This window comes from Leptidea sinapis, chromosome 3 (assembly GCF_905404315.1).
Source record: "Leptidea sinapis chromosome 3, ilLepSina1.1, whole genome shotgun sequence".
Taxonomy (NCBI): domain Eukaryota; kingdom Metazoa; phylum Arthropoda; class Insecta; order Lepidoptera; family Pieridae; genus Leptidea; species Leptidea sinapis.
Window position 1 is genome coordinate 4,052,305 of NC_066267.1, and position 26,483 is coordinate 4,078,787.

The window sequence follows — 26,483 nt, forward strand, 5'->3', positions numbered from 1 at the left end:
AAAAATCATACACCGAAAATTTTTTTAGAGTTAAATCCATGGTGATTCCATTTACAAATTCAAAAATGACGCCTATGTATCTAAAACCAGTGTTCTAGTCGACGGCTCTACCTAATGGAACACCCACGCATATCATGATATCAAATTTTTCAGGAAGTCCATTTCACAGCGTGAATTTATCACTAGAAGTGCTTTGAAGTGCTGTTTGACCTAATTACTGCCTCCACACTATCATACCACATGTCTCTGAAATATCATCATTATTATTGTGCAGTATGCAATAAACCTTTCTCTATGGAAAAACAAATTTTCGAATTTTATTAATACGATAAGGGGACATCTAAAACAGTAAAAGCGCGTAGTTTAAGCCCATTTGAATAATAATGGTATACTTGACCTTGGCTTAGAAAAAAAAATAACGTGTTGCACTCCGGGAGTGCCGGCAGAAGTAAGAAATTGAATATTAACGTTGTGAATTTTTGAATGTTTTAGAATGGTTTGGGAATAATTTCACACAAATTGCTTTGTTTATCAATATAAAAGTATTTATGTGGTTAAATACAATATACCTGTAAATACAACTAGTGGGAGGCTCCTTTGCACAGAATGCCGGCTAGATTATGGGTACCACAACGGCGCCTATTTGTGCCGTGAAGCAGTAATGTGTAAAGATTACTGTGTTTCGGTCTGGAGGGCGCCGTAGCTAGTGAAATTACTGGGCAAATGAGACTTAACATGTTATGTCTCAAGGTGACGAGCGCAAGTGTAGTGCTGCTCAGAATTTTTGGGTTTTTCAAGAATCCTGAGCGGCACTCCATTGTAATAAGTAGGGCGTATCAATTACCGTCATCTGAACGTCCTGCTCGTCTCTGTATGTATGTCTCTGTAAAATGTACTGTGCGCTAATAAAATAAAATAATGTGCGCTATCGTACACAAAAATGTCATTTTATAGTACATACAAAATTTAACACTTCAGAACTATACAATTATCTTACATCAAAAAGTTTATCTCTCAGAAAAATCAACTTTTATCCGTGTTTTCAGTGACTGGCTTACGAATTTAATCTGACGCGAGATTAATATTTTATACCTATTTCAAGAAAGTGCTCAACGCCTAACGTTGAAAAAGATTCACACTTATATGTACACTAAAATTGTAGAACAAAAATACATTTGTCTACTAACAACAGATAACAGATAAAAATCTTTGAACACTTTTGTTACTGATTTCATATTACATCTGAGCCTTTTATTCACATTATTCTCTTTCTAAAACCTTTAAAATATATGCACAATACAACATGCCGTAGGTTTTTGCGCTTTCATAATTCGAGCTAACCCCATCTAAAAACATTGACAACATAGAATCCACACACATTGATAAACATGTGCTCAAAGATACATCACGTTATGACTATTGTGTGTGTGTTTCAATGTTGACAGAACAATACAAATGTGTTAGGCTTGTGTGAGTGTCTGAAGCTACTCTGTGTTCAGGGTGTACTCTATGTCGCTGTAGAGTACTTTGCGCATGCGCAGTTAGGGCTCGTGTAGAGCATCTATGATTTAAAAAAATGTATTTGAAATCTTTCGTATAACATGCAATATTACCATAAATCGTTACTTTCATTATAATTTTACATGGTAATGGTCTGTGTGAATTGAATTTTGCCAATTATATAAGTATTATATAAGTATTTTTTAAGAAATTATAACTCAGTTTGTTATAATTTCTCAACATGAACAAATGGATCAATGAAAGTATGTAATAGGAAATTAGCCACAAAAATCACTTAAAATTGAATTTAGAAAATATATCCAAATTTAATAAATAGAATGAATTTAATTAAATTTATAGCCCAATCAAAATAAGGCTACTCGATGATATTAATTAAGTCCAAAGTTTGCCTCATAGTGTGGTTACCCTCGCAGCTTCAGCACCCGAGGAGGTTTCATATTGACCTATACGTAATACGAGCATTCTAGCTTTTAGGATGGGGGAGCGAGACGGAAGATCTCTTCAATCACGTACGTCAGACGAACGAAAGAGCCAGTCGTATCCGGTCACACGGCTGGGCTAAACACTGTTCAGTTATTCGAAAACCCGTGGACGATCGACGTGCGTTTTATTATCGTGATTGTTTCGCGTGTGATTTGCAAAGACGGAAAGTGCTGTGAATAAGTACTAAACGTACTTAATGTTTAGTAACTTGTGAATGTGTATGTCGTGCTTAACTGGTGTGGGGAGAGTTATAATGTAAGTAATTTGGGATCGTAATGTAATTAAACGCTTCATGTGAGTACACTTTAACATAAAAAGTCATGAGATATATTCTTAAAATACAAGGACTGTATTCATATATAAATATATATTATATTGTTATTTATAATAATTCGCAAATATAACTTTTTTCGTGAATAGATCAAGATTTCTATACCGGCTAAGCCGGCCCAATCACTGTATCTACAATATTTCCTGGGAGAATCTATGTCTTGGACAATACAATAGGATAAAATCCTTTATTATTCTAAAAATATAAGCAACGGTTAGTAATATTTCTAAAATTTGAGACCAGCTTATTAAAATATAGAAGGTTTATTAAATTAAATATTGCAGACTAAACAGAACCAAAACTACAACAATATCTTTAGTAAAATTCGTCTTATGTCCAAACTAAACTATTCTTGGTGGTTAAGCTTAGAAAGTCTGTCATGTGATTAAGAATCATTTAACAAATGCAATAATTTTTTATTGTCGCATTGATCGTGCTAAATCCCTCGAAATGTCAAATTCTTGTTTGCTATTTGAGTTCTAATAGCAGGATCCGTCATAATTACTTAAATGTAATTGCTTGTGGCAACGTTGTGTGGCAGGTCATTTCCTTTCCTAAAATTTAGTCCAGGGAAGTGATGTCTGGTCCACAAGTCCTGCTCGTGAGCTGGCTGGGTTATCATGTCAATAGGAACCCTACTTCATGCTGTTAATAAAAAAATTAATATATTTATAGTTACTATCGTCTATTATATATTTATAGTATTCATAAAATACTCCCGTAATACCCTGATTTATGTACAGGATTGATTTATCTACCGTACTCGATAACTGATGATTGATTTTTTAATTAATTTACATTCTATTTTATTTAAACCTAACGCCTGTAAGCGTAACACCACATTTGAGTATTTTTGTTGCATAGCTTATAACGATAATACATATTAAGTAATGAATTCACTTCGTTGAAATTCTTCGATTCAAGTAGGTTTTAGTTGGATTTTGCCTTGTACAATAATATAATGTCATGATTGAAAGGAGCTATTGCAAAGTCGTCTCTTATCTGAAAGGAACCGATTCCATCCTTGGAACGTACCAAAATGTTCTCAATTTCATATGTGCGTAAATCAAAGTTATATATTCCATCATTTCATTGAAGCGAATGAGTGAAGAAAGACTGACGCATCAAATATATAAGGCAAGTGTGTGTGGGCAAGTCGGTCGCGGGAGACCTCGTAGAACATTCGTCGATCAAATTGGGGACGTTTTGAGAAAAGGAGAGGTCCGAAGCACCTGCAACCGGCGAGCATGTATGAAAAGAGTAATGAATGTAGAGGAAGCGCGGGAGGTTTGTAAGGATAGAAGCAAATGGCATTCTATTGTCTCTGCCTATCCCGACGGGAACAAGGCGTGAGTATGTGTGTGTGTGTATTTCATCACTTTAATATCTGTCACCATACCGCGACCATCACCATACCAAATATACTGCGAAGAAATTGAAAGGTTTAATACCAACTTGTACTAGACGATTATGATCAAGGTATAGGTTCAGTGCTCGTACTCAGAGTCGTAAAATATATTAAATTTAAAAAAGCTGGATTTATAAATACAAGAGGTAAATGAAAATTTATCGATAGATGAACCGTCAAAAACAGTTGACTCAACCACTGGAAGGCTTCTTCACACAGGATACCGGCTAGATAGATACCAGAGCGGCGCCTTTTTCTGTGTATAGAAGCAGTGTTTGTTTTTCTGTTTGTAGGATTCTTAGCCTATGAAAAAACTCAGAAAATTTAACATCTTTAGTCTCAAAATAACGAGCGCAATCGCAGTGTCCCTTGGCATTTTGTTTCTTTCAGGTATCTTCTTCTACACTTTTTTTCATAAAATACCTAAAATTATATATTGTGTCTTTTTATTATGATATCTTCGGTGCACGCCTTTTTTTTTTGTATGGAAGAGGAGTTCAATTTAACATACATATGGTTCACCTGTGGTATGTGATTACCGCTGTTCATAATTTCTCGTCCATATTATTTGGCGCCTATTTCAGCCGTGAAGCAGAAATGTGTAAACATTACTGTGTTTCAGTCTGAAGGGCGATGTAGCTAGTGAAATTACTGGGCAAGTGAGACTTAACATCTTATGTCTCAAGGTGACGAGCGCAGTTGTATTGCCGCTCAGAACTTTTGGGTCTTTCAAGAATCCCGAGCAACTATGCATTGTTATGGGCAGGGCGTATCAATCACCATCAGCTGAATATCATAGCATAATAGCATCACAAAAATAGGTATAGTGGTTGTACTGCCCCAGATGAACTTTGCTCATACAGTTCGCTCTATTGCTATATCTCTGCCTTTCTATCTATAATAATATCAATAATCTTGGTAATTTTGAACTATAATAAAACTATACAAAAATTTGTGATAGTTACAGCTATTATTAATTTCAATATAACCGACAACCGCATAAGATCCATGGTGATAGAATGTCTGTAAGATTGCCGTAGTTACGAAACATAACCCAATAACGTTTTCCCATTAATCTGTAATTCTCATAGTCATGCTAAACAACTCTCCGTGGAAAGCTAAAGGCTGATAGGCTTCTATTCACGTTAGATACATCAAGATATTTGGCAAGAGAAATGCATAAATCGTAACCTATTACAGCATCCTGTCCATTTAACAACGGAAGAAAATTGTTTACAGAAAAACCACTATATTACATTTTTCTTTTTTCTTCGTCACACTTTATTATTTGTTTGCTAACTGCCAAACCATGTATCACTTGTTCAGGCTTTTTCATTTCAATTTTACCAGTTGGAGGTTTGCCCCGGATTCCGGCTAGGTTATGGGTACCACAACGGCGCCGATTTCTGCCGTGAAGCAGTAATGTGTAAACATTACTGTGTTTCCGTCTGAAGGGCGCCGTAGCTAGTAAAATTACTGTTCAAATAAGACTTGACATCTTATGTCTTAAGGTGACGAGCGCAGTTGTATTGCCGCTCACAATTTTTGGGTCTTTCAAGAATCCTGAGCGGGCACTGCATTGTAATTTGCAGGGCGTATCAATTACCATCAGCTGAACGTCATGCTCGTCTTGTCCCTTATTTTCAAATTTTTTGAAGAATTGATTTTGAAGTAAAACTTCTATACGCATGCTTGAGTTGGAGAGTAGGCTGGTGAACTAGTGACGAGAGCGTTATTAACGAACGCTAGCGTTACGCAAACAGCAACAAACGAACAAGCGAAGCATTTAATAAAATAAAATATATAATACCTTAAACTTTTAGATAATTAAATAAAGGAAATAATAAAACATGAAGGTAACAAGATCATCCAGCCACCATATTATATTTGTTATAAGACTATGAAACAATAAAAAAATTACACTAAATGTTGATGAAAATACAACATTGGATAATTCAAATTTCATGCTAAATTTTCCTCTGGAATCACATTTCAAAGAGATCTTTGTGTAACAGGACATAAATCTACCAATGTAGACTAACCAAACATTCATACCAAAGGCCTCAGTCCACTTGATCTATTATATTCTGACGCAAATATGCTGAAACACTTAGTGGATGCTGGAGAGAAGTTACAGCAAGGATGATAAAAGAATTTATTCCTTCATGGGGATAATGAAACAATTGAAAAAATGTGTTGTTAGCTGAACCTATTAAGTTGTACGTCTCTGTTTTACACTTGAACATGGTCGGAGCGGTGTAAAGATTATTACTATGATATTTCAACAGACTGTAGGGAATAAAACAAATATTATTAATAAATAGACAATTGGATTTTATAGATACGAAACCTTAAAAACAAAACTATTATAATTTAAATAATTTGCAAACTATGCAATTTTTTTGAGTTATCTTAGAAGTTGGCGACTCAATATCTCCTGAGGATGCCTCGTGTAAAGGCCGTATACCAGTGGGAGGCTCCTTTGCACAGGAAGCCAGCTAGATTATGGGTAATGGTAAACATTACTATGATTCGGTGTGAAGGGGACCGTAGCTAGTGAAATTACTGGGCAAATGAGACTTAACATCTAATGTCGCAAGGTAACAAGCGCAATTGTAGTGCCACTCAGAATTTTTGGGTTTTTCAAGAATCCTGAGCGGCACTGTATTGTAATGGGTAGGGCGTATCAATTACCATCAGCTGAACGTCCTGCTCGTCTCTTCTCGCATTTTCAAAAAAAAGACGAAACACGTGTCGAATTTTAGCGGAATTAACACTCAAAATAACTCGCAAAATTGGATAATCATGGATTTTCGCAATATAAGGACTAATTCAATATTATATTTTCTATAATTTACGAATTTCATTCTACCGGCTCAATAATATATTTTGCTTGTCTTCATATAAATCTTAATATGAAGCAAATTGGTTCAATTATCCCTTATCCTGATATCTAAGCTCAATCTATCAGCCGACTCGACATAATTGATCGGTCGGGGAACTTTCATTTCGAGGGTTCGCTAGAAATGGACTAATAGAAAATGTAGGTTGGCTGAAATGTCGTAAAGTAGACCTAATAAAAATTGAATGAATGAATGAAAAAACTTTATTGCACTAAGAATACATAAACTTTAAATTCGTATATAAACAGTTATGGTAGCAGAACAAGTGGGAGGCTCCTTTGCATAACTTTGTTTCGGATTGAAGGGCACCATAGTTAGTTAAGTTACTAGGCAAATGAGACTTAACATCTTATATCTCAAGGTGACTAGCGTAATTGTAGTGCCGCTCAGAATTTTGGGATTTTTAAGAATCCTGAGCGCTACTGCATTGTAATGGGTTGGGCGTATCAATTACCATCAGCTGAACGCCATGCCCGTCTCGTCCCTTATTTTCATCAAAAAACACAATTAAGCGAGTTATTCCTATTCAACGATATCTGCCAGGTACACTTAAGGTCCTTTGGTCGCTCTTTGAGTATCGAACCCTAAATTGCAGACAATTATAAGTCTCATTCGCGAACCGAAGGTTCTGTACTAAGGAAATGACATTTTTATAACACTTTAAGGGATGAGACAAGCAGGACGTTATATATACGTAATTGATATGCCCTGCCCATTACAATACAGTGCTACTCAGGATTCTTCAAAAACGCAACAATTCTGAGTGGCACTACGATTGCGTTCGTCACATTGAGTTATATGATGTTAAGTCTCATTATTTCAGTTATTTCAGTAGCTATAGCTTCAGACCGAAACACAATAATGCTTACACATTACTACTTGCTTAATTAATGACATGAACCAAGCCTTCAATAAAACGACACACTTTGCCGTTAATAATATTGTTGGCGCTAAAAGGGTTTGCTTTTTACAATCAATCAAACTTTTTATATGCGAGTACCAGCCAACAATGTTTCGATTTTTTCCTTTATTTATAGTTCAATGTTAAGAATCCTCTAAGTTTTCATCTAACTGCATTGTTTAAATATTAGTCCTTAGATAATTTTACCTCTAGATAGTCGCTTCCTGTTAGACAACCGATAAAAATAGGCCAGGAATATTAGATTTGTGTGCGTGACAAGCTACGTCTTACACTCGCGATTTGTATGACACTTTGTGTTAGTGTGCGTGAATTGCTCAAAATAGAGGTTAGTTCTAAATTCAATTGTTTTCGACGTTTTATTAGCTGTCATAGTCTATCTAGATGTATAAATGATCTAAGTATTACTCCTAAATATCCGGACGACCGAGCCTTGCTAGGATTTTTAAGAATGTACAAAACATGAACAAAAGAATCTAACAGAATATCTGGATTCGAACCGGGGTCTTCTGTTTTCCGGATCACCCAATGTCCCACCTGAGCTATTGTATATAATAGTATAGTAGTATCTTGTACATAGTGGCGAAATTTACCTTTGTATTCTAATGTTATTGTAGCTGTTTCTTATTAAAACACGGATAAAAGTAATTTTTAAATTGAAACCTAGCTATCGATCGATTAATCACCCTCGAAATCCCCTGTATACTAAATTTTATGAAAATCGTTGGAGCCCCAATCACGCCTAAACCACTGAACGTATTGACATGAAACTACCATCTTTCGATGCAAAATTTATCCTAGATATTTTATGGCTAGTTATTTTTTTATGGGATTCGTAATACGATGAATAAAATTTAATTATTTCATTTTAAAATTCGCCCAGCCAAGCGGGCGGGAGCGGCTAATATATATAGTATAGTTTAAAGATATAAGATTGGCCAAATCTGTTGATCGAGTTGATTTTGATAGTTGGATTATCTTACAGGTAATTTCAACTTGATACATAAATTGAGAAAAATGAACTTGACGGAGTGTTCAATGGCTCCTGTTTTTCTTTAAAGAGTACGGAAACCACTTTTTGGTTACATCTACATAGTCATATTTGCGTAAGGCGTTACATAATATAAGGCTATAGATGATTTGGAATCACTTACTAACTCAACAACGCAGAGCCTAGCCTAAACTTCTACGGTGTTATTACAAAAAAATAATTTAAACATGGCTCAGACACGTGTTTTGTTAAGCAGTGACCTAGCTGTTACTATGTCAGTGACCTTACAATAACAACGTCTAAAATGGAGTTTAATTTCTTCTATTACAAAACAGTGTTTAGATTGTGTTTAACTAAAACGTAGCCAAGCACAAGATAAACTGAAGTGTTCAGTAGCAATAGGAACGGAACGCGATTTTTGACAGTTGTCATGTATCTGTCATCAAATTATAATCCAAATATTATGATCTATCAGTTAGACACACCTTCGACAAGCTTCGACTCGTGTTTAAATATAATCAATCTAAATAAAACACTTGATTGAAACGCGTGTAATTGTAACTGTTTTTACATTCGATTTTTACGTAAAAGTAACATTTTAATTTAAGTTAACCCGACGTTTCAAGACCTTTCAAGATTTCGTTTTCAGGGGGACTGAAAAAGTGTTTTATTTAAATGTGTAGCACTCGCATTAATCAAAGATAATTCTATAAGCAATCTCTAAAACTTGTTTAATTATAAACAACAGAAAGGAACAGATTTGTAATAGAAATTAAAAAAAGAAGTGTTCAACACAAGTTTAACTTTTTTAACACATAAACATGTGTGTTGAATTGTATCAAGTTACTTCGCAATTTAAACGCACAGAAATTCAATATGATTCAGTATATTTTGTTAATCTCTGTATTCATATTGCATTGTACTCTGTGATGGCACTCTTGTTTGAAGTGTAATGTTACCAAATACTCGTGTGGACCCAACACTGTTGTTTATTCACTTTATTTTTAATATGCCTGTGACAAATTTAAGTAAATTCGTTAGTAATAATTTGTATAACAGTAGCTAATATTATAAAATATCTACAATTATGTTTCAAGCTATTAATTGTGAGTTCTCTGGTGAGGGACGCGACTTGCGTCGACAGTCTGACTCCTTCTGATGTCCAAGATACGTCAGTTGGTGCTGGGGCTGTTGCTTCAACTGCCGAAGGTGGCAAACGTCGCAAATATGTCAGTTTCAGAGACACTTGGACTGTAGGGACCAGAGGCGCAGATACTGTACAATTCACTATCTACTGGGCTACTGAAAATCCAAGAGCTGGCAGCTATCTCGGTCAGTAGACTAGCCTAGCTATTCAAAGCGGAAATGCTGCCAGTATTCATAATACCCCATTATGATAGATTTTAATTTAATATAATCATAGTATTGTAATTTTTTTGTAATACTTTTATTTCACATCTGACAGTATGTTCAACTTCAATCCTTATTTTGTTTTAGTGAGTGTCGGTGAATAGGAATCCTATTCATAACATAATCTAAAGTACCCGTCAATATATGTATAATTATGTAAACAAACATCTTTTACTAAGTAAACATTTTATACTGCGAGATAATAATAAATTGACCATATTCAATCGACATGAAATATAGACGGGTTATATGAAAGTAACAACCTATTTAATTTAGTTGGATCATATTTTAACGACGCAAAGCGCTATCGTTTGTGTTTCTTGGTACCAGAACGCGTCCGTCGCAGGGATTGTAAACTATCGGGACGCCATTTTGAAATAAACGCGTCATTCGAGTTTCGAATGCGTACGAGTTTGTTTCATTGCTTTGCATATATCGCGGATCTGGTTGTTATTGTTAATTTTGTTATTGTTTCGTTATCACTTTTTTATTGTTGTTACTTTAATTGTTGCGTTAATTTTATTTTTTTATTACGTATAATGGAGCCAGTAGCCAGTACATCTAAGGAAATAAATTCGCCACGAAAAAAACGTCAAAAGGTGCGTAATACAATTTATCAAAAATATATAATAAGTAAAAAGAAAGAGTTGTTTGTTCAAACGCGCTAATCTTTGGAAACTTAATGTTAATATTAGAAGTAGGTTTTAAATTGTGAAGTAATTGGTTAGGTTAATTGGTATACCTGGAGATACAGCTTGAGCTTCGTGTGACAAGTGACTACAGGTGATTTTTACAGGTGACGAGCTTTACGGCTAATGAGAAAAATTTGGTGACCAACGTATATAAGTACGTGAAAGAAAATTGGCCATCGAATGAATATCCCTACAAAACCGAAATAAATAAAAAAAACAGCATCGATTTTGGGAATTGGCATAGCATCTGTGTATATTATAATATATTAAAAGAATATAAATCAGAAGAGGTAAATATCAAGTCTAAAGACAGGCCTAAATTATATCAGAAAGTAGACAATTTTGACAATCCGTAATTAGTAAAAAAATTCACAGTTTCTTTTTAAATGGCCAATTTCCAACAATTCCCAAGATTCTTCAGGCAGTCAATGACGATGAAGATTTGCCAAATTTTAGCGAAACAACTCTCAGGCGGCTAATAAAGCATTTAAACTTTAAATATATAAAACGACAGCGAAATAACGCACTTATTGATAGAGATGATATAACAATATGGCGGCGAAAATATTTGAAATCTATTAAAGACTATAGACAACAAAATCGCCAGATATTTTACATGGATGAGACATGGGTGAATGCAGGTTAGTGTGTTTTTTTTTATTGCAGTGAAACGGCAGACTACCATACGGTTCGCCTGATTGTAAGCAAATACCGTCGCCTTTACCGTGAAGTGATGTGTATGATACTGCAAATCTATTTGCAAAATATAACCCACGCGCCACCGACCTTGAGACATTAGTTCTTAAGGGCTATCACAAGTGTGTATTAATAATAATATACTTCAACTCTTTTACTGCGCAAGACGCTGTTTTTACAGGACATACCGTAAATAAAACTTGGGTAGACAAACAAGTTAAAAGTAAGAAGCAGGCTTTCCTAGAAGGACTTAGCATTGGTGCACGTAACCCAACGTCAAAAGGTAAACGATTAATAATTACCCATATCGGCAATGAGAACGGTTTTGTAGAGGGCGGTGAAAATATATTTGAATGCAAGAAGACGGTAGATTACCATGAATCAATGGATGCAACACATTTTGAGCAATGGTTTGAAAACGTTCTCCCAAAACTTGGAGAAAATGCAGTAGTGGTAATGGACAATGCACCATGCCACTCAAGGCGTCTTGAAAGAATTCCTACTACTGCCTGGAAAAAAAATGATATACAAAAATGGCTTGTAAGTAAGAATATTTCTTACGAAGACAATGAAATTAAGACTGAATTACTGCTAAAAGTAAAAAATGTTAAAGACAATTTTAAAACATAGTAGTGGACGCTCGCAAAAAAATATAAGGTGGAAGTATTGAGACTCCCGCCATATCATTGTGAGCTTAATCCAATTGAGCTAATTTGGGCCAACGTAAAAGGATATGTTGCTCGCAAAAATACAAATTTTAAATTTGACGAGTTTTAAAACAATTATTACAAGAGGGACTGCAGCAGATTACTTCTGAAAATTGGAAGCGTTGTGTGGAGCATGTTATCAAGGAAGAAGATAATTTTTATTCCAAAATCTATGAGATGATTGATAAACTTGTAGACAGCTTCGTGATACATGTCACTGATTCTGACACAGAAATGGAAACATCTGAATCTGACGAATAATTATTCTTAAATAATATATGTTACTTAATAATTTATTAAATCTTAAACAAATTATTTTTTTTGTTGGTCCAAATGTTGTGAACTCCTGAACACTTGTTTACAAAATTTATAGCTTCTCATGACGGTTACTTTATGTTATGAGCAAATTTTCTCACGTTGGCCAATGATCTTTGTGAAAATGTATTTATTCCTGGAATTCTAGATCCAAATAAAACATTTCAAGACATGCCTCACGTAGTTATAACAAATACCCCGACCGGGCCTAATTAACACAAAATAAACTGGCCTTAATTCCTTCAGGACGTGTGGAAATTTATAAAATGCCAGAATTAATTCGAGTCTCTATTTGGACGAGCTCGCCCGAATGCCACAAGCCGATTCCATCCCTCAGGGTTAGATTACTTTTCTCACTTTTAGCAGTTTTTTGTACCTAATTTATATTAAGAAAAGCTTTTAGCGCGACAAGTTTAGGACTTTTGGTAGTACCAAGCTTTAGCTCAGTAAAGTTTAAAAGTCAGAAAATTTATTGAAGTCCTTTCAAGTGTTTTCTTTAGTGTTAATTCCGCCAATATTTGTCTTTAAACAATTTGACACGTGTTTCGCCTCTACACGAGGCATTCTCAGGACGTGTTGACTCGTCAAATTCTGGCACGAGACTCCAAACTGAGTCCGTGTAGAGGCAAAACACGTGTCTAATTATTTAAAGATAAATATTGGCGGAATTAACACTAAAGAAAACTCAAATCATTTTTTTAAAAGTCAGTTTTCGAGTGAATATATATTTTTGATAATGTTTTATATGCACATAAAGGAATTTACTAGCAAACTGTAACAATCATTATGTTAATACGAGGAACAAACAGAAGCTTGTTATGCCTACTACTCGGTTTGGTCGAGTTAGTATGTCTTTTATTGTGCGATGTATATGCTTTTACAATATGATCCCTGATAATGTACAATACAAATGTGTTACCAAATTTACAAGAATTGTTCAAAAATGTTTGTGTGGGATAGGTTATTATAACATAAATGATTCTCTAAGTAAAACTTCAGACTGATAATGAAGCGAACACCCTCAGGCTCTCAGTTTTTGACATTCAATAAATGATTTGAATCCTATTTTGAATAAAGATATTTGAATTTGAAATCTCGCCCTGAAGGTGGAGTCATATATCGAAAGTTGAATAGATATACCAATATTTATGGATCAAGCGTCATTCGGATGGTTGGAAAAATGGTAAGAACGTCGGGGCGCTACAGGCTCAGTTAGATCAATCCTGAATAATCAGGCATAACTTTTAAATTTTTTTATTTGTATAATTTGGCCATATATGGTGCAAATCCCGGTAGGTGCAAACATTAATATAATGTATATGTATGTTTGTTTCCGAGTCATGGATGTTTATAAGTATTTATGTATGTTGAAGTAAGTATGTATTAAATATATCGTTGTCTTGTACCCATAGTACAGGATATGCCTACTTTGGGACAATATTTTGGTTCCAACGTTTTCGTTCTGCAAATATCCAAAAAATGGTTTAAGGGTACGTCATGAATTCAGTGAAACAAACTACAAACGCGCTCAGAATTTACTCAACCGGCACAATAATGATGGAATTTTAAATTGAATTATTACACGTGGTGAAAAGAGGATCATGTACGATAGTCGTAAGTGCTCATCGCAATGGCTGAACCCTGGCGATCCAGCCAAATCCAGCCTCAAGCGAAAATTGATTCAAAAAAAGTTACTTGTGTCCGTTTGGTGGACTAGTGCCGGTGTCGTTCATTACAGCTATCTTAAATTTGATCAGAACATTACGGCAGATGTCTTTTGCCAACAACTGCAAACCATGATGCAAAAGCTAGCTGCTAAAGAACCGATTCTGGTCAAGGCCACTGCTGCTTCAGGACAACGCTAGACCACACACTGCACAACAGACGGCTACCAAAGTTGAAGAACTTCAATTGGACATCTGCCGTACTCCCGGACCTCGGACCAACAGATTACCATTTTTTTTAAATTTGGATATTTTCTTGCAAGGGAAAAAATTCAACTCCGATGTTGCAGTCCAAACCGCCTTCAAATATTTTATTGATTCCCGTCCGAATGGTCTATTTAGTAAAGGTATCAATGAACTACTTATAAAATGGTAAAAGTGCATGTGAAAGCAATAGTACATACTTTGTTTATTGTATGGTATATATTATATATAAAAAAATCGACTTTATGATCCGACCATACTACGACCTAATATTACATACACACAATATTGTTTTTTTTTTTTATTAGCTTTAAGATACTTACTTAGTTTGACGTTAACTTGTTTTTGGCAACATAATCGCGTCAACAAAATATTATTTTAGAAAATGGATAAATTATTATTAGTGTTTAATATTTAAAAAAACATTGTCGAAATTTCCTGCTAAAATTATTTCAGCTCACTAATAAAACTTTAAACTACTAAAGAACCCAGCTGTCGCTTAAATATAAGTGGTAGGTATAGGTTACCATTACCTTTTTTAAGTATATATTAATTAATGAATTTATTTATAACAAATAAAACTAAATTTTCACTATTTTGGAAGGTCACACATATTATACAAAGTAGAATTTAATTTAAAAAGAGCAGCGATATGTTTATCTCTATTTTCAGCAACTCACGCACACTAAAGTAAAAAACCAGTCCTGAATACATGCGTTGCCTACAAAAAAGACGCTCTATCAAGACGTATAAACTAACTACCCCAGGAAATTTTTTATAAAAAGGACATAAAAGTAATTTTAAATTACAAGAAACTCCTCCTTTTCGCAGTCGGTTAAAAATTAACATCGCTTGAAAGATTTGTTATTGTTAAAAAAAGGCAAATTATGGATCACTATTTTTATTTGCATAATTAATTTGAGCCAAAAGGGTCTCGCAACTTGACTCAACCTAATTGGGTCAGATTTGGGATGGATTAACTTCAATTTATATGAAACCACACCATAGGTTCCCCGTTAATTGGGTGCTTTGAATTAAATTACGTCGGTTCAACTATTGATTAATAAATTTTAAGAACACCTGTCAGTGGCTACTTTAGATAAGTAGCCGTACATATCTAATATATATAAATTACGTGACACGTTGTTTGTGCGCAATGACCTCCTAAACTAATGAACGGATTTTAATGAGGATTACTTCATCGAGTGCAGTTTGGTCCAACTTGAGAGATAGGAAAGTTTTTATTTCGAATTGAGACCCATATTTATTTTTATTTTCAAAATTTGTTTTGTATGGACATATTTTCTATGAGAGAATTTAGTGACGCACGGATTGGCAGTTCTACTGTGAAACAATTTTATTATAACAACAGGGAGCATATTTAACGAAATAATTTTTGATGTTATGCAAAAAATGTATAGTATTTATGACCCAACAGAACAGAACGTCTGTCGGATCAGCTAGTATAAATATAACAAACTACGGTACATAAATTTTATGTAAATCATTTTTCTGCCTTAAAATAACGAAGTACTATTGCGATACAGTTTAAGGGATGTGGAAGATTTGAACGATACATTCAATTTAAAACACAAATTTAAATAAAATACTTTATAAAGGATTATAAGGTGTCTAATTATAGCAGTATTTTTTACAAATAGTAAATGCGTAAAAGTTAAATTTCTTATAATTTATTTATTTAACTTCCGATATAAGCAAGAGCCCCGCGCCGCGGTATGCCATAGATCGGCGCGATTTTGGCACGTGCGCAGCGGCACATCAATGCGTATTATTTAACGTGTTTTAATAGATTGCTTATAATTATGATAATTTGAGTGCATGTTTAAGAAAAACATTGAAACAAGATATGCCAATTATGCCAACCATGCAAAATAAACTCTCTTATAAACCAAATGAGGGTCAGAAGTAAGGGCGTAGTGTGCCGTACGGCACTTCCGATTTTGGTGTATCTGAAAAAATCTGGTGACATCAGGAACTTCTCGATTTTGGAATAATAACTCGAAGACGACCCTGAAAACGTGCACCTGCGAAGGTCTCGAAACATATTTTACGTAAATAAATTATAAAGGCTCAAGAAATATTATGCCTTTGTTTACCCAGTCAGTTTATCGTAATACATAATCCTGAACCAAAATAAATATTTTTATGAATAGAAGGTCTCTTTGTTTTCCTCCTCGTTCGATTTTAATCAACTCTAATTTTACGCAAATTAAATTTTGTTTTCAAATTTAATTAGTGTAATTAATCCCAGAAATGATGTTTATCAATTTTATATGCAAAAAAGTCTTTGTATCTAAAACAAATTCTTAATTATAAAATATAAATTCTGCCGCCTACATTCAAGAAAAATATTAAAACTTCTTTGACTTTGGGAGTTTCTTATCAATTTTTCACCCCATGTCAAAGATCCGTTACGAACTGCGGGCCTACCATGAACTCTTATTGCGATTCAATTGACAACCTAAAATGAACTGCTTTGCTATTTCGTACCACGACGTGATTAGAGCTATCTAATTTAGGTTTACGTCAAATCAACTGATTAAATCGCAATGATGTCAATTGAATGTCAAAAATGATATCAACTCAATCGCAAACTGATATAGTTCGTTCATTCATTCGTACCATGAGGTGTTATTTCAACCTAAACTGGATAGCTTATTTCTCAAAGTGACCGATTCGAAAAAAGTTGCTACTTCCTTAGAGGAAAGTGAATCGTATTGTTAATAACTTTAAGAAAATAGTAACAACATAGAAAAGAAAAATTTAATTGATTAAAGATGAGATGAGAATACTATATTGGACTTTTTTGTAAAACAAAATACTGAAAATAAATACCAAAAATGAAAATACTAAAGACGAGGCAGTTAAGGCCCGTGCTATAGCATGTTCGCAAGAACGAATTAAAAAAAATGTACTCTGTGGTCCTGTCAAATCAAACATCAATGAAGATGCGTTCATAACTCGTTATTTTTACGAAAACACATAAGAAAACATTTAATTTATAATTTAAAGAATTATATTTATTTATATGACTATTATTTAATAAGTATAAAAAAAGGCTTAATGGTTTATAATTTGACGCAATTGCGCAATTTTAAAATGTATTTTTAGTATTTTCTACGCAAAAAAACCGCTAGAATCATATCATTTTAGGTTTCGAAACGCAATTTTATTTCGTTCATTCTTCATAAGCGATCCAATCACTATTCAGTAATAAGCACTTCATGGTACGAATTTTAGTGATTCAGTTTGGGTACCTGAACTGAACTGCATCGGATTCGCATCGCTTATTAAAAGTTGATGGTAGGCCCTGTGATGTAGCTTCATGACCTTTACTTGGTAAATGTTGCAATATTTTATTTTATTATCACTCCCTTTGATAAATAAATATACATCTATTTCTATTGAATGTTTTATGGTCCACTTTACCAGTAGAACTTCATCAAATAATAACTTTTGAATAGCAATACTTTGTTTATGTAATGTTGTTGAAAATATCATAATCGGAATATTTCTTCCTGTATTTAATTGTCAGATCCAAGATATAAATGTAAAAAGACTTTACTTGACACATTTTTAGGCTAGTGGTTGGTTACCCTAACCTCTAACGGCCGTTCCCAATGTACTATTTACAGATAGAGATAAATTACTACCTTCTACTGTCTGTAATTAGCTGTCAACAATCTGAAGCTGTCCCAATATACCCGATAAGTCATCCTTATCGCCTTATATTGGGACGCGTGAATCGCAATTTCCATGCAAACTTCTATCGCTGGTAAGCTTTACGTCGTCCCAATGACAGACTGCGTGTACGGATAAGGTGAGTTACCGTAGGTAAGTTTATTGGAACAGAAGTCAACGAGAGTTACGATTTTTATCTCAAGTAAGAGATAGACTGAATATTGGGAACGTCCGTAAATGGTCTTGGGTGTTCATATTTTATAATAAATATCTTTCTGCGGTCGATCCTTCATGACTGAGAATCGTGGTCATGTTCGGCTGAGGATGTTAGCGCTGTGATACATGTTATGATCTGCCTCCATCGGCGCCTATTCATTGCATCATCAGCTTTATTTATTTATTTAATTCATATAGGAAGACCAACAGCGTACAATGGTTTTAAATAAAATCTAATAGTGACAAAAAGCCAATTAAAGGTCTACACGGATAGCAACATATTAGTTTAAAATAGATAATACTGTCAAAGATAATGGTAGATATACTTATATCATACTTACATACTTATAGCATACTTATGGTCTCACAATGATGATGAGTCAATATATAAAATATAGTGGTGAGGAATGTTGAGTGAAAATAATTGATAATGACATTCAAATATTGTAGCCTGAGTCAGCAACACTTCCAATATAGTGCACTGAACTGGAAATGCTGTTAGATTTGGTTAAATTTAAACCAAAGGCTCCAGGCTTTCAAATTTCCACTTCTTTATGTGCCTAAAAAAGGTAAGATTTTTCTGCAGAGAAAATGCGAAAGAATAGATGCATTAGTGCGCTTGCCTGTCCAGGGTATCCTGGAAAGTGCGTAATAAATAAAATCCAAAACGAAGCAGTTCTCTTATTAACCTTATCACTGGAGATAAATTAAATTAACTGACAATTTTATCCGTTTACCTCAATAACAAAGCTCCTAAAATAAATTATGCCCACGCCCACAAGTAATAAGTAATTAGAACCTTAACTTGGCACGTTCCATCGTTAGTATTTCACGCAAACAGCGCACTTTAGTTTGAAACCTTATCTTTCTGTGAAATTTAAATGCTACTTTTGATGTAAGGGTTTTATTAGTTTTATATATTACAGTTGTTTGATGAATCGAAGTATATAAGCCTCTTCCTATAATATATTTCGGCAGCTAATGGGATAGTCTGTTGAAAACAATAAAAATTGGCCAGTAGTTCACTCCAACTTCACTCGATTTGAACTTTATCGATAAAATATAACTAAACTTTATGTTTATACACATTGTAATACAATTAAATGTATTCGAAAAGATTTTGCAGAGACAACCAATAATTATTGCAATTTTCTAAAGATAGTTTGAAGTGAAAACTTCTTTGACATCGTTGTGATTTGAAAGTCGATATACCTAAATATATTCTGACGTAACGCAGACGTATTACCACATAGACGCCAGGAGAATACAACTATGGTAGCGGTGATAGTAATGTCACATGAGTGTTTTAATACCATATTATCAACAGTTGCATACAAAACTTTATCTACACCCAGAATTTTAATCCTCTAACGGCCGTTTTCAATAACCTGTCTATCATTAGTTTAACTTACGGATGCATTGCTGTCACCGTTAAATGACAAGATCTTATCTATCCATACTTATGTCCAATATAGTTATGGTCCAATGCTATCTATCAATAGGTTATTGATATGTAAGTAAGCGAAAAAACTTAACGTTAAACTAAGGATAAATAGGTTAAAAGATTCTGAAACAGCTTACTAATAACATTAAAACAGCCAGTCCCAGTAGTAATACTAATATCATCAATTACTGATTATATACAATTAAACTAAATATTAATGAAAGACTTATTTATTTAAGTAGCAATTTACATTTTGTATAGTGCAATTATTAAAATTACTCAATAAGAATATGGCTATCTGTTGAAACTCTTTGCGCATGAAGGGATCGAAAAAAGAACAAAGGAGTGTTTTTATGAAATTCAGTAGGTACAACATTAGAACACTCGTTTGGATGATGTAATGGTTATTAGGACATTGGGTGTTTCAACCTTTAATTGAGGATTTAAAGCATGGGTGTAGATAATTTTGGTTTAGATTATTTATTATAAATTTTTATTGAACGATAATAAATTTTATAAAAACAAAACATTCTGAGACACAATATTTCGAATGGGTAGTTTATTTTTGACGTCTAATTTGAAATCCTATTTGGAATAAAAATGTTTGTATTTGAATTTATAAGGGCCGTGAACTGAGGAACCACACAGATCGTCGCTGAAATAAATATGATCAGAAAGATATAAATAACAGTGAAACAGGTAGAGTTATAACGGATTCCGTGACTTTCATGGTAGGTTTTTTCATTTTTGCTTGCGTGGTGTCTTGGGAATCATTCTTCTCCATTAAATATGCTCATCAACGGGTACCTACTGTTTGGTTTGCCTGGTTGGTCATCGTAAACTCTGACATTTCTTTGTATAGTTTTGTGTTGACTTTTATATTTTATATGACACAAACCGTTACTTGCAGAAAGCATCCTCAAAGTTAATGTTTCGTTATATCACATGCTTTCATTGTCAAAATGAATAAAAAAGTTTATGTGTCTGCTCCCACGCACGACTGGTGTTTACTCCTCAAGAACGATTGTCTTTTAACAGGTACTAAACAAAATCAAGCCCAATTAAGTCGGTTACAAGCAGACATACAGCAGAAACTAATAAAAGCGTATAAATTTAAAAATTAAACAGATCCTTAACGCTCAAAATTCGCCAGGAAATGCCCTAACACAACTCCTGTTAAAAGCGGAACTCAAAATTCCAATTTTAAAAGGTCTTTCAAGGGAGTTACATTTTGGCACACCCATTAGGATGTGCCTACCTATTAGGTATACTATACTACATGCGTAAGCTATCACGCAGTTTAGTGTGTATGCTGGCTACAAACAGACACAACTGAAAAGTGAAAGGTGTGCGAGAAATGATGCGCACAAAAAGCGTTACTATCCCATTTGATGAGTAGGTTTTACTCTCCATATTTTTCTCATACCGGGCGCCTTATATGAAAATCGATTCTTAAGGAGTAAACTCAAAAAAGAAAGTGACGATATAATATTTAATGAAACATTAACCCTAAGGATGCAACTAACGGTAAATCACTTTAAGGAAGCTAACGCCGTTACAGTCAAATAAGGCTAGCAAGATATATATATATTAACATCCATTTATCCTCAATGTCATGTCAGTCCTTGTGACGACAATTTTCCATTCAATGAACTAGAAATAACTACAGGAAACTACTAACAACAAAAAGGTACATAATAAAAGTTAATTTATATGGGTTTTTTACAAATTGATACGCCCTGCCCATTACAATAAAGTGCCACTCAGTAATCTTGAGAAACCTAAAAATTCTGAGCAGCACTACAATTGCACTAGTCACCTTGAGACAGACGGTGTTAAGTCTCATTTGCCAATCTCGCCGGCGTCCTATTCAAAGAAGCTTCCCACTGGTGGGTACCTAAACTTTGTGCGCTCTGTGTGTATGTGTGTGTGTGTATATGTATGTCTGTGTTAGTATACGTATATATCTATATAAATAAAATGATAGGATTTGTAAGGGCGTCGGAAATACTACTGGATTGGTTTCAATTAAGTCTTCATAGTTTTATTCCATAATATTCCGATATCTTTTTTGATTTAATAGTTATGAATTTTTTAGGAATAACGATTTTTATAAGCACACGAGCTCAATCATGACGTTTGTACGCGGACGAACTCGCGGGTATCAGTTAGTATCAAATAAGCATTTCAAATTTGTATTCAATTGAAAAGTCAAATTTAATTAAAGTATATCCACAAATTTAAAGTCAATTTTCAATAAATTCCTCCGACGTCACCGTCTTCCTCGATTGGATTCCTTCAATCTGACAATAGGACGTCAAAGCGTAAGTAATTTCAGAGTTAAGTTAGATCCGATGGATTGCTTTTGACGCTTCATTCAAATTAGAGTTGATTCATTCGATTTGATCGGTCCTTGTCCTCGATTCCACGCTACCAACTGTATCAGGATTCTAAACGTTGTACAATTTAATTGTCTCTTGGCGTTGGTACATTCTATATCTTTATTTTCCCAGAATTAAAAAAAAGGATTGTGTTTTTTGAAACCACGATAAAAGCGAAACTTTTTTTCACATTAAAGACATTTAACTAAAAATTTTTGGAATCATTTTCTATCAAGGGTAAAAAAATCGCTTTATCAATCTTAATTTTATACTAGGAAAATTGGAATGATAATGGGAAATAATAAAAACAAACAAAATAGCGTGGAGCACTGGCAAAACTGAGTAATAGTCTATACACTATACGGTCAGCTGCTGCGAACTATTGGTGCCGCCCGACCGTCACGAGACATGCAACACACAGACGAAAAAGTTTGTGACGATGTAATAAAAGTTTCACTTTAAATAATAGATCAAATAGTAAGCAAATCAAAATACAATTAAAGGGTATAGGTAAAACGATTAATCCTTCATAATGTAAAATGATAGATTTGTCTACGTCTAGTAAGTTAAACTAAGGACAGATAGGTCATTGAAAACGGCCGAAAATTGATAAGATAGTGTGGGTAATGTTATAAAAGTGTAGAAGCAAAGTACCACCGCGCACGTTTTTAAAAGAGTTATATTACATTTATTAAATATTGCGTATACTCAAAATTATCCCATTATAAAATAACTCTAATAAAACACAAGAAAACGTTAAAGTTGTTAGTAAAGTTAAACTATGTTTCTATTTAGATTCAGCTTGTATTTAGTACGCGTGAAATTACAAGGTGGGCTTGTAAAATAAAAATAGTGAACACGTAAAATAATATCATAATATAAAAGTGACAACGTCAGTGCACACTGAATGATGAATTAACGTGATCAAATTACTCTCATGTCGATATTAATGAGTGCCGAGATATAAATCAGTCATTATCCGTGATCGATGGTAAAGTAATCACGTTAAAATAACATCGACGGATTAAATCTTGGTTTTTGTTATTATTCAACAACTCAATTAGCGGAGCTTGGTCAGCTTTAGTGGATGCAAGGTAAATAAGTGGGATTGAATTAAAACGCATATAAGCATTAAAGCTTCTTTGACAAAGAAGTATAATTATTAGAGTAAAGTTAGAAACTATTGTTGTATAAGCGGGCGCGTGCGAAGAAAAACATAATTTAATATTAAAAATGAAAACACCGATACACAGACAGACACAGACATACCTTAGGTTCCGAGGAGAGATGGTGTGTGGGGGCCCCCGCTAATCCTCTAAGAACTTCCTGGCGTAAGTGTTAAAGTGTGTGTCCGCTCCGGCATTTGGTGAATGAATGCGTTACACTGAGTTCTTTGGATTAAGGTAAACCGGCGCGAGAGTCACAATTTGCATTAGATCAGCCAATCAGATACTAATGCGTCTGTTGTCTATAGGTATCTCTCTATTACTTCAGGAATCTATTTGCACTATAGTTTGCCATAATAAAAAATTACAACAAACATAATAAAAACAAAGAGTAAAGTAGATTATAAAGATAATAGTTATAATGATTCTTGTCTGGTTCTGCGCAGGTCACCTAAAATTAAATTATATTAAATGGGCTTAGTGCGGCGTTCCGTGCCGGTGCTCTAACCAACTGAGAAAACCATTCGAGTTACGTATCGCTATAAAATCTTGTATGCTTTGTTCAACTCTCAGGTTGTGGCTTCATCTACAGGATCTACTTTACAGTTGATAAACTGCTCAACCCCAATATATGCATATTAGGAAATTGACTTGATGTCGCTCTTGTAAATCTAAACAATTTTTGTAAAGTAAACAATTGTAATCTAATGTAAATAATTCTTGTAAATCTAAATAATTTGGTTTCTCAAATTTTATTTGTGTATTAATCCTAGAAGTAAGGGTTATCACTTTAAAACATTACAAATTGAAAAAAAAAATACCAAGATTATTGGATTAGGCGGAATTCGGACAGTGGCTAAGTTTGCTAAGAGCACTTAGGCGTAACCCGAATGGCACGGGTTCAAATCCCTCATCATCGCATTGATTTGTTCTTTGTTATTATTTAAAGACCAAATCTTCGTTTGAGAGATTAACTTTGTCATTAGGCAATATATATGATACGGACATCCCTTTAAATCAATTTCTTTTCTATACCTAAGTAACTCGTCTGTTAAGTGTGAATCGTGATTTTAGTGTGAATAAAATCTCACACCTTTAAGTTTACAGTTTCGTGAATGTTTAAGTAAAATTTAATTACAAATTCATTTTTAATTTACTTTGAATCAAAGACTCGTTTTGGTCTAAAAATATATTCCATAATTGAAGATATTCTTTCAAATCCATCCACTCATTAAAATCTTGTAGAGCGCAAAAGGGAAAAATTACTTTTTAATTTGCAGGAGCCATTGAAGGGTTTGAGCGTTTTTTGCCGGGTTTTATTAATTTTACACATAGCGGATGAAGAATAAAGGATTTTGATAATATTTCAGAGAGCCGAGATTTTTTGCGAGGGTATTTTTTAGATTACGATGTACGATTTATGCATAATTTATCTTGGAATTTTAGGCTTGAATTAAACACACACAATAATAAAAATATTGGAGATATGTTCGACTTATATAACGTATATAAACTTGTATGTTGGTTTTATGTCGATATACGAAATACTCTTTTCTTTTTATGACAATAGGGACGAGACGAGCAGGACGCTCAGCTGATGGTAATAGATACGCCCTTGCCACATTGCAATGCCGCTCTGGATTCAAATGCCCAATAATTCGTACCGGCACTACAATTGCACCCGTCACTTTGAGACATAATAGTATGATAAGTCTCATTTGCCACTAGCTACGGCGCCCTTCAGACCGTAACACAATAATGCTCACCAATTACTTGCTTCACGGCAGAAATAGGCGCTGTTGTGGTACCCATAATCTAGATGGCTTCCTGTGCAAAGGATCTTACTGGTAAATAGAAAAAAAAATCATGTTTTCTAGCGATAAAGAATTTAAGATCAAAATTTATGAAAACAATTTAGAACAAATTTATTGTTTTCAAGCACACAAGCTGTAAATCATGATTTAGCGATATCAGAACCATTTGATTTTGTTTTAAACGAATAAACGTAATAACAAAAGATTATTCCAATAAATTGAACGAATTTCTATGTGAATCCTCTTTATGGATTTTACTTTATGCGATTTTGCTTTGTTTAGGGTTGGGTTTTGCTACATTACAATGTCACTTTTGATATCCGGTTACTTTGTTTTAGGTTTGGATTTCATATGTATAGACTTAGAGCTGCCGAGTTTTTCTATTGCTTCAATATTATAATAAATATTTATTGGCGTATTGGGAAGTTTTCGCGTATTGTTTGATCCGGAAAAGACCAACGTCTATATTATGTAGATTTAAGGATTTCTCGTGAATCTTTTTTGTCCCTTTTAGCCGTGCAGTTATAATAGTTATACTTTTATTACATCGCCTAAAAACTTTTTCATCAATCTATCGCATGTCGCATTACAGCCCGCCGCTGTGTAGGGGTTTGAATACAGGCAGGTTGGCTGAGTGGTGTGCTGAGTTCTAGTTCTCGAAGGGAGTGTGGGTTCGAACCCCAATCCACACATGGTTTATTTTTATTATATTATAGTTTTATTTTATCAATAGTAGTACATACTATTTAGAGTATTTTATTCATTCACAGTCATTTTGTGAAAATACGTTTCACTTGTATCGTTTTTTCATAAAACCACACAATTGATTTTTTAATAGTCATCATTATTTTTAGTCATCAAATTGACTAGTAATTTGTTATTTATTTCAAATATAATATTGATGAAAAACTATATCTTTATTTTTGAAATACTTTCAAATTAACAAAAGTTTAAAATAAAAAATATTATTTTTAAATATTTGAATAAATTATGCCTACTCCTAATCTGCCAAAAATATTGTATTAAAGTTAATCTCATAGATATCTAGTTAGCTCTCTCGGTCAAACTAATAACACTCTCAAAAAATTACTTTATTCCCATCATTATGTATGTCATTTAATACACCCGGCCACTACGCTGACTATACAAAAGGGTCACACAAATATCTGAGGGTGTAATTAAGTACGGTCCTTAGGGCAATGTTGGGCCTACTTCAATTCCTCAGCGCCCCAAGAATATTTTGAAGGCACCGGTATTATTTTTCTGGAATTGGAAAAACATTGCTATATATCAGCTTGGTTATAGACAGTCTCTCAAAGAAAAATTTAAAGAAATCAATATTATGACTGTTCATTGTCAGTACATTTATGAATATTTAATATACGTTCACAAAAATCGTCACCTTTTGCTCTTAATAGCGATTTTCATTATTATAACACTAGAAATAAGGGATTGC

The 26,483-nt window shown here is 33.8% G+C and overlaps 1 protein-coding gene across 1 annotated transcript in view; it reads left to right on the forward strand.

The window, feature by feature from the left end:
- Positions 1–2,075: 2,075 nt before the first annotated feature.
- The window catches only part of LOC126979386 (neuroligin-4, Y-linked-like), a 126,074-nt gene continuing 101,666 nt past the window's right edge, over positions 2,076–26,483 (forward strand). The window contains exon 1 of the mRNA XM_050828658.1: positions 2,076–2,259. The gene's annotated coding sequence lies outside the window, so the exon portion shown is untranslated. The remainder of the gene's footprint in view (positions 2,260–26,483) is intronic.